The sequence below is a fragment of the Schistocerca serialis genome, chromosome 4 (genome assembly GCF_023864345.2).
Source record: "Schistocerca serialis cubense isolate TAMUIC-IGC-003099 chromosome 4, iqSchSeri2.2, whole genome shotgun sequence".
In the NCBI taxonomy this organism is placed as follows: Eukaryota; Metazoa; Arthropoda; class Insecta; order Orthoptera; family Acrididae; genus Schistocerca; species Schistocerca serialis.
This window is the reverse complement of record NC_064641.1, coordinates 560,744,905-560,757,709: the sequence shown is the minus strand read 5'-3', so window position 1 is coordinate 560,757,709 and position 12,805 is coordinate 560,744,905. Positions and strand designations below refer to the sequence as shown.

The window sequence follows — 12,805 nt, the reverse complement described above, 5'->3', positions numbered from 1 at the left end:
ACAGTTTTAATCTGCCAGCAAGTTTCATATCAGCGCACACTCCGCTGCAGAGTGAAAATCTCATTCTGGAAACATCCCCCAGGCTGTGGCTAAGCCATGTCTCCGCAATATCCTTTCTTTCAGGATTGCTAGTTCTGCAAGGTTCGCAGGAGAGCTTCTGTAAAGTTTGGAAGGTAGGAGACGAGGTACTGGCAGAAGTAAAGCTGTGAGTACCGGGCGTGAGTCGTGCTTCGGTAGCTCAGTTGGTAGAGCACTTGCCCGCGAAAGGCAAAGGTCCCGAGTTCGAGTCTCGGCCGGGCACACATTTTTAATCTGCCAGCAAGTTTCATATCAGCGCACACTCCGCTGCAGAGTGAAAATCTCATTCTGGAAACATCCCCCAGGCTGTGGCTAAGCCATGTCTCCGCAATATCCTTTCTTTCAGGAGTGCTAGTTCTGCAAGTTTCGCAGGAGAGCTTCTGTAAAGTTTGGAAGGTAGGAGACGAGGTACTGCCAGAAGTAAAGCTGTGAGTACCGTTCGTGAGTCGTGCTTCGGTAGCTCAGTTGGTAGAGCACTTGCCTGTGAAAGGCAAAGGTCCCGAGTTCGAGTCTCGGTCGGGCACACTAACCTAACCTTCCACTCTCGCATCTGGACAGTTTCCATGTGTTAGGGTGTGCACTTGGGGTTTCTATCCAGTAGAATCAGGGTTTGAATACCAGAAAGGCCACAGCCATTATTAATTTCCCGTCAATTCCAAGCGCCTCTGGTGGTTTAATTGTGTTATGGGAGTACACTTGGGCTTTCCACCCAGGAGGTTAGAGTCGGGAAAAGGGCACCGCCAATTTTAATTTACCGCCAATTCCTGGTTGGTGAGGACAGGGGGGGGGGGGGGGGGTGCGGTGGGGTTTCAGCATAGCCCTGCGACAAAGAAATTTCCACCTAAATTTGAAATTCCTGCCAATAGGGTAAGTTGGGGAGAGAGACATGGTGGAGGGGATGGGGAGGGGCTGGGCACATGTGCAGGCCGACAATGACACGTGACGTCATCTGGGGGTGGAGGGTGAGCGTGGTCTGGGGCAGGGTTGGGCGGAGGTGGCTGGGGGCGTGGACGAGGCGCACTTGTTACAGAAACTGGTGTTTTCGTGTTTCAAGGATGCGTGTCAAAATTTACAGAATGTGCATGATAGTAACCTACCACGTTATGCCCATCAAACTGCATGACACAGAATACAATGATTTCAATGGAAACAGTGGATGGTTGCATTGCTTCAAAGGATCCTACAAAGCAGAAGACGTAAGATAACGATATTTCAAACATAGCGTCAACTTGACGATGGACAACCAACTGAGGAATCTGGCCAAAAGTTTGTAGCTGAAATAAATAAACTTATCCCATCATTCACTAAGGATTTTTTTTTCAGCTCCGATCAACGAGATTTGAAGAGGAAGGCACATGAAAGAAACCTGGAAATACAGTCGTGTCAGAATCAATTAACATCAGTATCTTAACGCATTTGTATGCCATTATGCCGACTGTTTATCGGGATGGTGAATTGCTTGGAAAGTTCTTTATTGTGCTATGAGAAGACGAAGATGCTCGACCCCTAAAATGTTTTGACCTGTGCGTGATCTTACAAGGGCAGTAGAGAGTATTTACGTCACAGAAAGTTGTTGTTGTTGTTGTGGTCTTCAGTCCTGAGACTGGTTTGATGTAGCTCTCCATGCTACTCTATCCTGTGCAAGCTTCTTCATCTCCCAGTACCTACTGCAACCTACATTCTTCTGAATCTGCTTAGTGTATTCGTCTCTTGGTCTCCCTCTACGATTTTTACCCTCCACACTGCCCTCCAATACTAAACTGGTGATCCCTTAATGCCTCAGAACATGTCCTACCAACCGAACCCTTCTTCTAGTCAAGATGTGTCACAAACTTCTCTTCTCCCCAATCCTATTCAACACTTCCTCATTAGTTATGTGATCTACCCATCTAATCTTCAGCATTCTTCTGTAGCACCACACTTCGAAAGATTCTATCCTCTTCTTGTCCAAACTATTTATCGTCCATGTTTCACTTCATACATGGCTACACTCCATACAAATACTTTCAGAAACGACTTTCTGTCACTTAAATCTATACTCGATGTTAAAAAATTTCTCTTCTTCAGAAACGCTTTCCTTGCCATTGACAGTCTACATTTTATATCCTCTCTACTTCGACCATCATCAGTTATTTTGCTCCCCAAATAGCAAAATTCCTTTACTACTTTAAGTGTCTCATTTCCTAATATAATTCCCTCAGCATTCCCTCAACATTCCATTATTCTCGTTTTGCTTTTGTTGATGATCATCTTATATCCTCCTTTCAAGACACTGTCCATTCCGTTCAACTGCTCTTCCAAGTCCTTTTCTGTCTCTGACAGAATTACAATGTCATCAGCAAACCTCAAAGTCTTTATTTCTTCTCCATGGATTTTAATACCTACCCCAAATTTTTCTTTTGTTTCCTTCACTGCTTGCTCAATATAGAGATTGAATAACATCGGGGAGAGGCTACAGCCCTGCCTCACTTCCTTCCCAACCCCTGCATCCCTTTGATGTCCCTCGAATCTTATAACTGCCATCTGGTTTCTGTAGCAATTGTAAATAGCTTTTCGCTCCCTGTATTTTACCCCTGCCACCTTTAAAATTTGAAAGAGAGCATTCCAGTCAACATTGTCAAAAGCTTTCTCTAAGTCTACAAATGCTAGAAACATAGGTTTGCCTTTCCTTAATCTAGCTTCTAAGATAAGTCGTAGGGTCATTATTGCCTCGCGTGTTCCGATACTTCTACGGAATCCAAGCTGATCTTCCCAGAGGTCGGCTTCTACTAGCTTTTCCATTCATCTGTAAAGAATTCGCGTTAGTATTTTGCAGCCGTGACTTTTTAAACTGATAGTTCGGTAATTTTCACATCTGTCAACACCTGCTTTCCTTGGGATTGGAATTTTTATATTCTTCTTGAAGTCTGAGGGTATTTCGCTTGTCTCATACATCTTGCTGACCAGATGGTAGCGTTTTGTCAGGACTGGCTCTCCCAAGGCTGTCACAGAAAGTATGAGTGGGAAAACGGGCGTGAGACAACTACAATTATGTTATGAACACTGCTTTTGCTAATAGCTGGTCAAAATAAATTTCACTCTATGAACACGTGGTGTATGTTCTTCTGCATGTGTCAAATCCGCAGCTGTGATAATTTATATGTAAACTGAAGGTGGAGGAGGAAGAAAGCAAATAAAAGGAAAAGGAATACTGATGTCAACTGCATCCGTACAATACGTTGAATCATCGGCTACGAGTGAAACTCACATACTGGGATTCGACCGAGGATCTCCTGCTTACTAGGCAGGTGCAGTAACCACTGTGGCATCTGGAACACAACGTTTCCACAATTGTGCGGACTATCTCAGCACGCCTCGAGGCCGACCCACACTCCAACCAAGCACCACCTATCCACAGTTTCTGTCCATTTTGCCCATGTTCGCAACTTTGAGATTCCATAGGAGGTCGGACGTACTCATGCATCCCCACTAAAGAACTAGATTCGTTGCCCATCAAAGCAAATCGGTTATATGAATGCTTGGTGTCTGTTCTTTCAGACATATTCACAGACCCTGATGGGGACCATCGGTACCGAGTGACCGCAGTGTCATCATCTGCTGACAGCGTCATTGCATGCAGTGTGGAGGAACATGTATGTGGTCAGCACACCACTCTCCTGGCCGTCGTTAGTTTTCGTGAACTGCTACCACTACTTGCCAAGCAGCTCCTCAGTTGGCCTCACGAGGCTGAGTGCACTCCTTAATCAATCCTCCCACCAAGGAAAACATTCCTGGCCATACTGACAATGGAACCTGGATTCCCCACATAGTAGTGGTCTTCCTGATCACTCAGCTACGTAAGTGAATGGTTGTCAAACACGTATTTACAAATACTGGTGTCAGTCTCACTTACATGCGCTCCATCGAATAAGTGTTTCACGGTTAGTCCAGTCCACAAGAGGGGCTCGAAGCAGAAAATTTTGGTGTTACTGCCTTTAGTGATTTATTTTATATTTTTTTTTTTTTGCGATGCTGAACACGAATCTGAAGATGTCCAACAAATATTTTCCACCCAAATATGAGAAATCATCATAAAACCATAAAATATATTTTTTATTGTTTTTCAGATTATAACTTGCAAAGCAAGATATTTTCACAAAAAGTTGCCCAGAAGTAAAAAAAAAAAAAAAAGGGAGGAGTAGGAAATTGCTATTATTTATGTCTGTTACATTTTTGTGTATTTTGTGTGGTTATCACGCAAAACAATGTTAAAATGGCGATTGGAATCAGTAATTTTTGGAAAACAGAAAATAAACAAATAAAATGCAATTTTCCAGTCAAATGAATTATTTCATCTGCAGTTCTTTTGTGGTACCGAACTCAACTGCTCAACCCCCCCCCCCCCCTCCCCACCACTCTCTGTCTCTCTCTACCCGTGGCTGTGCGCCACTCTCCCCAACCCTCACTCCTCCCTCTGCTGAAGCTCATCGTTTACATGGCAAACGTAAGAAGCCCGTCTTTGCGTGAGGAGGTAGGTTTTGATGCCTAAACGCTTCACAGTTTTCAGTTTCCCAGTTTGTTTACATTCACTGCCGCGTAGTGTCACTTTTCTCTCCCTGCAACGGCGTGAAGTTATTTCGTTGCTGAGTGTTTTCATTGAGATACAGTGCGACAACTCGGTTGCAGTGTCCTGTGATAAGTGTGTTATTTCCGAAAAAGGCTCGGGTGAGAGTGCAGTGAAACAGGGACAGAAACGTTACGTGATTCTAATAAAAGGAAATGGTAGGAAGGAAGCTGTTTTGGCAGGTAAAGCACCTCTTAAAGTTCATGTTTCGTGTCAGGAAAGTTATATAAATGAGAGAATGTTAGCTGCCCACCTGAAGAAGCTGCTGAACCCAGCACACGTCACACCTTCAGGAAAATTAGTATCATCATCTGAGTATTTTTGTTTCAAAACACATCCTTTTGTGTGTGGAACGGATATTCCTGAAGATTATGCAAAGTCACAACAAGGACTGCATCCTCATTGACGTAAATGGTACATCATATGACGAAAACAGAAATGAGAGATACAATTATGAAACAGTCTTAACTACGTGAAAATGAATTCGGTGCAGCAGTTTTCAACATGATCCAGGCGAAACAGACATGGTGGCTGCTGGCTGTGAGTTCCACGATAAAGGTTTAAGGAAACTGTACATTTTCTAGCACAAGACTGACGGAAAAAAGAGGTTTGCTCTCATGCTGAAGATGAAGAGGGCAATGAATGACATTTTCACTTTTGTGGAAAGCAATGTTGATGAGCAGCTAATGACTCAGATGGAGAGAACCCACATCCCGCAAAGAACACCAGTAATACAACATTTATTGGACAGATATGGGGAAGATGTTGTCATATCCAAGATGAAACAAAATACAAAAGTTTGTTTCAAAAATACTGGCCGTAAGACTTAGATATATGCATGGTACTACGGAAAACATTTATCAGAATGGGAAAAGGTTTTCAACTAGTTCAGAGAGAGGGTGATATAATTTTTAAGAGACACTATCAGTACCGATACCACAGGTGACTATCTTCCTCCAGAGACTTTATTGGATGAAAATGAAACTCTTGTTCCGGAGGTTCTCAGAGTCTTCTTAGAAAAAGCGTATACTGAAGAAGAAGCGAGCGATCACCGACACGTGGAGAGAAAATGTTTTAGCCATTTGAGACAGTGTTGTTAGCACTGTCAGGCCAACTTCTTTTCTTTCCCCTTACAAATTGATTTGTCAGATTTTTTTTAATAACAAATATGGTTCATCCTAAAAGTGATTGATGATGTGTCGTTCTTGGGATTTTGCTGCTCTTATTCTGAAGCTGTGTGTCTTGAAATGTCAGCAACCATGAGACCACCATAACAAAAGACCAAGCAGCTTTCCATCAATTTGTTGTCTACCATTTATAAATTCTCCACCATCTGATCACAGTATAGTACATACAACTTTACTCGCTTCTGTAGAACAGAGGAAACTGATGAATCAACAAGCAGATGTGAACCCTTTGAACCAGCCTCTACACCTAAAGGCAAGATTTGTAGTGGCTTGCAAATAAGGAGATCAAGATTTTGATAATGCCAACATTAGAATAAGTGGGTTTCGTCTGCTGATGTCGTTCTTGAAAGCTTTAGGATACTTAATGGATCGTAGCGGGTTGAAGGAGTTGTTCTGTTCAGTATATACAATGAAATCAACAGAGAAAATCCTGACAATACACACCTGTTCGAGAGCCAATAGAGCCCATTTCACCCTGGAGATTATTATCCTTGGGACATGGAATGTAACCTCATGCCTTCGAGAAAAACTTGCAGAATTCTTAAATCATGGAGACAGATCACTGATTGTGTTAGCACACGAAAAAAAGCGTGAAGAGGAATTAAAGGCAAGCTTTCTAGACAGCTCAAAAAGCCATAGCTAAGCGTGGTGCTACTTCAAAGATATGGATTCACTACTTTGAAATGGTTACATCTGTTAAACTGTTAACTGAATCTGAAAGAGCAGGGAAATGGAACTTCCATTTCAAGTTATCTACCAAATCCTTCCGTACTTCCACGCTAACGGACATTTTATGTATGCCAGATGTAGTCACCTTTGCCTACAAGACATACATAGCTTGAAAGATAAAATGAGCGCTCAGGAATACGAAATGTTCACAGGTGGTGGCTTCACAGTACGAAGGACCAGCAAATTCTGGTATGGAACATGGACCCTTATGACGATTGAGTAGTCCCTAATGAGGATAGTAAAAACTGCTGGAGGGCTGACTCATGGTCGTGGGCTTAGTGAAAGTATCCTCTGTAAGTTGACTAAAGGAATGACTTCCCTCTGAAATATTTGTGATGAAATGGAGAAGATGTGTGGAGTAGCATCTACTAGTTTAGAGCAACACGAGGAAATGGGAGAATCGAAGACTGAAAGGGATACAGTAATTCGAAAAAAAACTGATGGGCTGGTTTACACAACACCATCCTTTTCTTGATGTCACAGACGTCTTATTTCTTATCACTGGTGTTACAGGAGATAGCGTCATCAACTGTCACGCCACTAAAGAGACTGAACTTCTTGTAGTTGATAGAATTGTCGGTGGTGACTTTTAAACTGTTAAATTATACATTAAAGACAGAGTTTGCCACTTTACCTTCATCACCATACTCCTACGACTATTTTTCAAAGAATCAAAATTGCTAAACACTCGAATGAATAATTTGGAGAGGTCTCAAATTACGAACTGTCCCCTCATCTGTTGTCTCTATGGTATGAGAAAAGGTACCAAGACTAAGTCTACTACATACAAAGCATTCACATCAACTGAAGAGGCCAATCTGCAAGGGTGTGTGTACGCCATAGATGCAGGACACTTGGTGCATATAGTCATGTGGACCAGGGATCAATCATTTTAATCAATTTGTGAAAGTTACGTTTCATTTATTAAGTAGAAGGACATTGCTTTAATCGTTTTCGATGGTTACCGTCGAGGAGGTACTAAATATGCTGAGCGAGCTAGAAGATCATGCAAACAGATACCAGTAGATGTGATGTCCGACGAAACAATGCATTTTACAAACTGACTGACAAAGAAAGTACGTCCTTGAGGAAATTGAGATATAAATGCTATTTTAGGTCTGCATACAAAACAGCCCATTTGGCGTACTTACCTCTTTATTGAGGGTACAGCACAGCAACATTCCTTGAGAGTATACTTTCAAGTATACAAATGGCTGAGTAACGAAAATGATCGTGTGCAACAAGGTTGGAGGAAAACCAAGGGTGGTCTGCAGCCAGTACCAATTCTAAAGCCACCAGCACCAGAAGCACTTTTAAAGCCTATTTCCTGCAAATGCAAGAAGACCTTTCAGACCAACTGTGGATGAAGGAAAGCAGGCGTCAGCTATTCCACAGCTACAATAATATTCCCATTGCGGAAATTGAATAAGAAGCAGAGGATGACCAAGAATTCCCTGGATTACCTGAGGATAATTATGCATAAATAATTAAATGTCACATTTATGTATATATATATATATATATATATATATATATATATATATATATATATATATATATATCCTTATTTCTATTTTTCAAAAATTTACTGATTTTCCTGAAATTTCAACTCTGTCTTTTAAGGAAATCATACGGCTTACAAAAATATGTTAAAGACATAAATTATGGGTAATTTCCTCCTATTTATTTTACTACTGGACCACTTTTTGCGTTAATAGCTTTCTTTGTGAGTTATGAGCTGGTTTCTCATATTTGCGGGGAAAAATTTTGTTGTAAAACTTCAGATTCTTGCTCAGCACACCGGAAAACATAAAATAAACGATTAAAAACAGTTTCACCAATACTTTCCACTTCAAACTACCAGTTGACTGGACTGTTTGTCTTACTGCTCTCTGTACGATAAAGAAAGGATTTTGCTTGCGTTTTGGTGTAGACTGTGATTTAACTTATTAATTTCGCTTTTTTGTGATGAACCATGTGTAGTGAGTTTCAGGTGAATAAATGTTTTCACTATGTCTCCTTCCTCTCTCTAGACGCTACAGAAAGAATATTGCTCACCATTGTAGTATTGATTGAGGGGTTAATTGATCAAATACTGTGTACTGCCTCTGAAAATCCACGTGGATTGTAGCGTGAAGCGGGGAGAAGCTGGTAATGTGGGTATCATGCCTATTTGCTAGTGTAACTTCACTGCATCATTAGCGCAGCTTTCTGAAGTCCAAGTTTCGAACGCAAAGCGGTAGTGGCATTTGTAATGGATGTTTTCCGTGTTTGGTGGGCAGAAAACTGTGGTATGTATGAAAATTTACACTGTAAAGTAGTCGCACTTGTTTTCAAAAACAATAATAATGATTTTTATGCATTTTTACCAGTTCTATCAATATGTTAATATGTTTATCATGTAGTCTATATCCTGAAGTATGTGTGCATTCAGTTACCTACTGTTTGTTGCCATACTCGAGCAAGTATTTCATCTTTCATGTCACTCCGATACTTGGGAATCATGCCATATTTTCTTTGGGACAAGACTGACAGTCGTAATAACCTTTTTTAACATTTGTTTACTTACAGACGATGCCTAGAAATTACGTAATAGCTACAAATAGAGGCCAGTGGAGAGAAAAAAGTCTCCAGCTAGCGACTAGGAGTATGATATGCCACATCGGACCTTAAAAAGAGAAGGACGATTACAAAAATGTTTAAAAATACATTTTTTTAGTTAGAAAACCACGAATAAAGACATACAAATTAAGGAAAAATATATAATAAAATAACAAGTGAAAACAAATAATAATAATAATTTATAGTAAATAATTAGTATCACAGATAATAATATCAGTTACAATGGACCATTTTTAATAATGAATGTTGTCTTTTGCTTCTAAGTTGGCCTTCGTATAAGAAAGCGAGGAACAATTTATACAGTAGGTAGCGAGACTAGGGACTACCGGATATCCTACTACTGGAGAATGTTTGCGAAAATTCACATTTCAACTAGGTGAAGGGAATAATATTCATCACTTCAACGAGGACGCTTGGATGGCAAGCTGGGAGGGGTAGCAGTTACTCTTGAGATGTTATCCTGGTCTTGTGAAGAAGAAGCCACAAGGTATTTTGATGGATAGGGCAATCAAAAGCGAAGGCGCTGGAAATTATTTCGGATTATTAGATAATGTCATCTTGAGGAATAATCCGGGCCACATATTTGATACCGATGAGTCCGGTTTACAGATGAACTTAGAAATCTTTACACATCCTCCATAAGGCCCCGATCTCTGCCCATGCGAGTCCAATATTTTATAGCCCTAGCTGACGAAAGGTATTCGTGGCCGTGGATTTGCTTCGGCCACCCAATAAGTGCACGCGTGGGTACTATCATGGCTCCGCAGGCAACCGCACACATTTTTCAGTGAAGGCATTGACCCTCCTGTCCCACAGGGTGACAGGTGTATTAACAGCTATGCTGATTACCTTTGAAATAATAAACTGTTAACTTTTTTCCGTTTGCCGCTTGTTCATTTGAGTGACCCTTATACAGTGTTGAATAGAAGTTACGAAGTTATCATATACATCGGTTTTCAATCTGAAAAAGCCTTGCGAGACATGTATTATTAACCTCGTTTTGAGAACCTCAATTTTCAGTCGTTATTACGTGTAGAAGCAAAAACTGCTATATCATGTAATAGTCTAGTTTTAACGTCATGGTCTGAAGTACGGAGGTTTTACAATTAAACTCTCGCGACTTGAGCCAATGTAGACTGAACACCATTTACCGTATGGGTATCCAATTTTATGGGACTGATGTTCAGATTGTGTGCTGCAGGATGCGCTTTGTTAGTAGAGTTAGTAACATGACTTGCCGGTAGTGCTATAGGATTGAAACAGAAGCATAAATGTAGCCTGTAGTTGCAGTCCGTCAAGTGAGAAGAACTTTCTCGTAAAGGTATTCTATCAAAACAGCAGCAATAGCGCTACTGCTATTCGCGAGTATCGACGCATTAATGGGACACGTAGGGCTCCTCTTTCGGCATGGGGTTGAAGAACTCGATTGGGAAGTTAGCATTAACTGGCGATTTGATTATCGCTCCTGAGAGATGCTGATTGCCAATTGCGCCAGAAATTGTGAAAGAAATTACTGTTGGCATGGCTCAGATGACTGGAAGCAATATGCGATCTTCAAACAGTGCAAGGGCTGTGTTGCAACAACTGAACATTCCATGGTCCACAGCTAGGAAAGTGCTGCGAACAATCTCTAGTACGGTTCCAGGCAGTGGTGGGTGCAGATGATCGTCACATTGGGCAACATTTGTAACCTGGAACGTAAACCTGGTACGCAACTGACAAATTTTACCCCCGCTTGTAGACATTAAAATTTCTTTCAACAATTGATACTTTAATTCTTTCCGTGTGTCCTTATAAATCTTTCCGTAATGTTTCATTGTGATACTATCACTCGTCATTCATAGAGGACCTCTCAAGTTTAATTACAACCATCCTGCGCTTTAAATTCGAACTCACCAATACAATACCTCTGCTAATGTTGAACAAGTGCAGCTACTGTGCATGCAGTAAGTTTGTTCTCATTTTTTTCTTATTCATTTGTTACTGTAACCAGACATTTCTGCCGTTGACGTAGTTTAATTGAGGAACTCCTGAGATTCTTGTTCCTCTACCTTTCGTTGCATATTTGGAGCCAGTGTTTCTCTTTACTGGTTGCAGAATGTGTTCCCTATTGCTAAAGAGTTACAAGGCATGTGTCTCTATACGAGTTTAAGGCAATGTTTCTTTCTCCTTGTACACAGCAGAAGGTAATATTAGATTCCTGTCAGTAAATGTAATTAGAATTTGTAATATTCTGGTTAGCACCCAGTTTCCACGACACCATGCCGGAAACGAATACTAATCACTGCTTGTTAGGCTTGAAATCGAAAGCGTCACATTACTTAAATTTGGTACGTTTGCTCATGTCTACGGCAGAATCAGAGCGATGGAAAAAATGTGTACTTGCTGATAGTTCAATTTACGATTTCCTTTAATCTTCAGTTTGCATGAAAGTTTCCCTTGCAAGTATTTTATTAAATAAAATTCACAAGCAGCTCACGTTGTAGCTCCGCTTGCCAGGACTTCTTATCGTAAAAAGACACACGCTGCTTGGAGTCAGACCGTATCTGACAGTACTCATAGTCTAGCCCAACTTGAAATTCGTCGGAAAATCATGGTGGTTACATGAGTTACATGCGTACTTTTTGAACACGGAGACCGATCATTTCTGGAAGTGTGCTCTCCAGGCGTCCAAGGGCACCGTGGGACACCTGCAGATGGCGGCGGCTGCCTCCGGTGGCTGGTGACCGAGTGTCCGCCCACAGGTGGCGCGCTGCGTGGTGCGGCGAGGCCATCCATCAGCGGCGAGCACCTAATCAATGGCGCACGACAAGTGTGCCGGCGCTGAACACCGCCGTCGTCTAGGCCTTCTGTACGACGCCACCTCTCTCAAACGCACTCCATCGTTCCCACGCCTTTGTGGGGGAGATCGAGCTTACCCCACATCACACGTTAGCTAGTGTCTCTGACTTTTCAGATCCATGAGGTCAGAGACTACAGCTATCATCTGTGTAGATGTTAATAAAAATCAGTGAATATACACTGCCGGAATAATATTAGTGCACCCTTTTAGAGCTTCCCAGGTCTCTCAAGATTTATTGTTGCAACAGTGTGTGTAACACATGAAATGACTGCATTCACAGATCAATAGCACAAGGTGTTCTGAAGTAGCACGTGCCAACACAATACCACGTATTGACCATGCTAAAACACCCACATTACGAGGTGTAGCCTCAACGGGCGGCAATACAGACGTTGACTCTTGCATCCAGTCGATACAAAAACAGAGAGCGAGTACTGCCCTGGGATACATCGTGACACGCCTGCTCGATTTGTTCACGTAGTCCTGTAAGACTTGTTGGTTGATGTATCCACGAGTCACTTCTCGTCTCATTATATCCCACTCGTGCTCGATTAGAGACAAGTATGGAGATCGTACTGGCCAGGGAAGTTGCTGCACGCTTTGCAGAGCACATTTAGTTTTACAGGCAGTATGTGGGCGAGCATTATCCTACTGGAACAACACACCACCTTCCTGTTACAAGAACAGAAAAAGAGCATGTGTAACAACTTTCTAAACGTACGTTGATCAGCGTCCGCTCCAGAA

The 12,805-nt window shown here is 41.7% G+C and overlaps 1 non-coding gene across 1 annotated transcript; it reads left to right on the top strand.

Moving 5' to 3' along the window:
- Window positions 1-226: 226 nt before the first annotated feature.
- Trnas-cga (transfer RNA serine (anticodon CGA)) lies at window positions 227-301 on the top strand. Its single transcript has one exon. It is a non-coding gene; the product is annotated as a tRNA-Ser (tRNA).
- The last annotated feature ends 12,504 nt before the right edge of the window (window positions 302-12,805 follow it).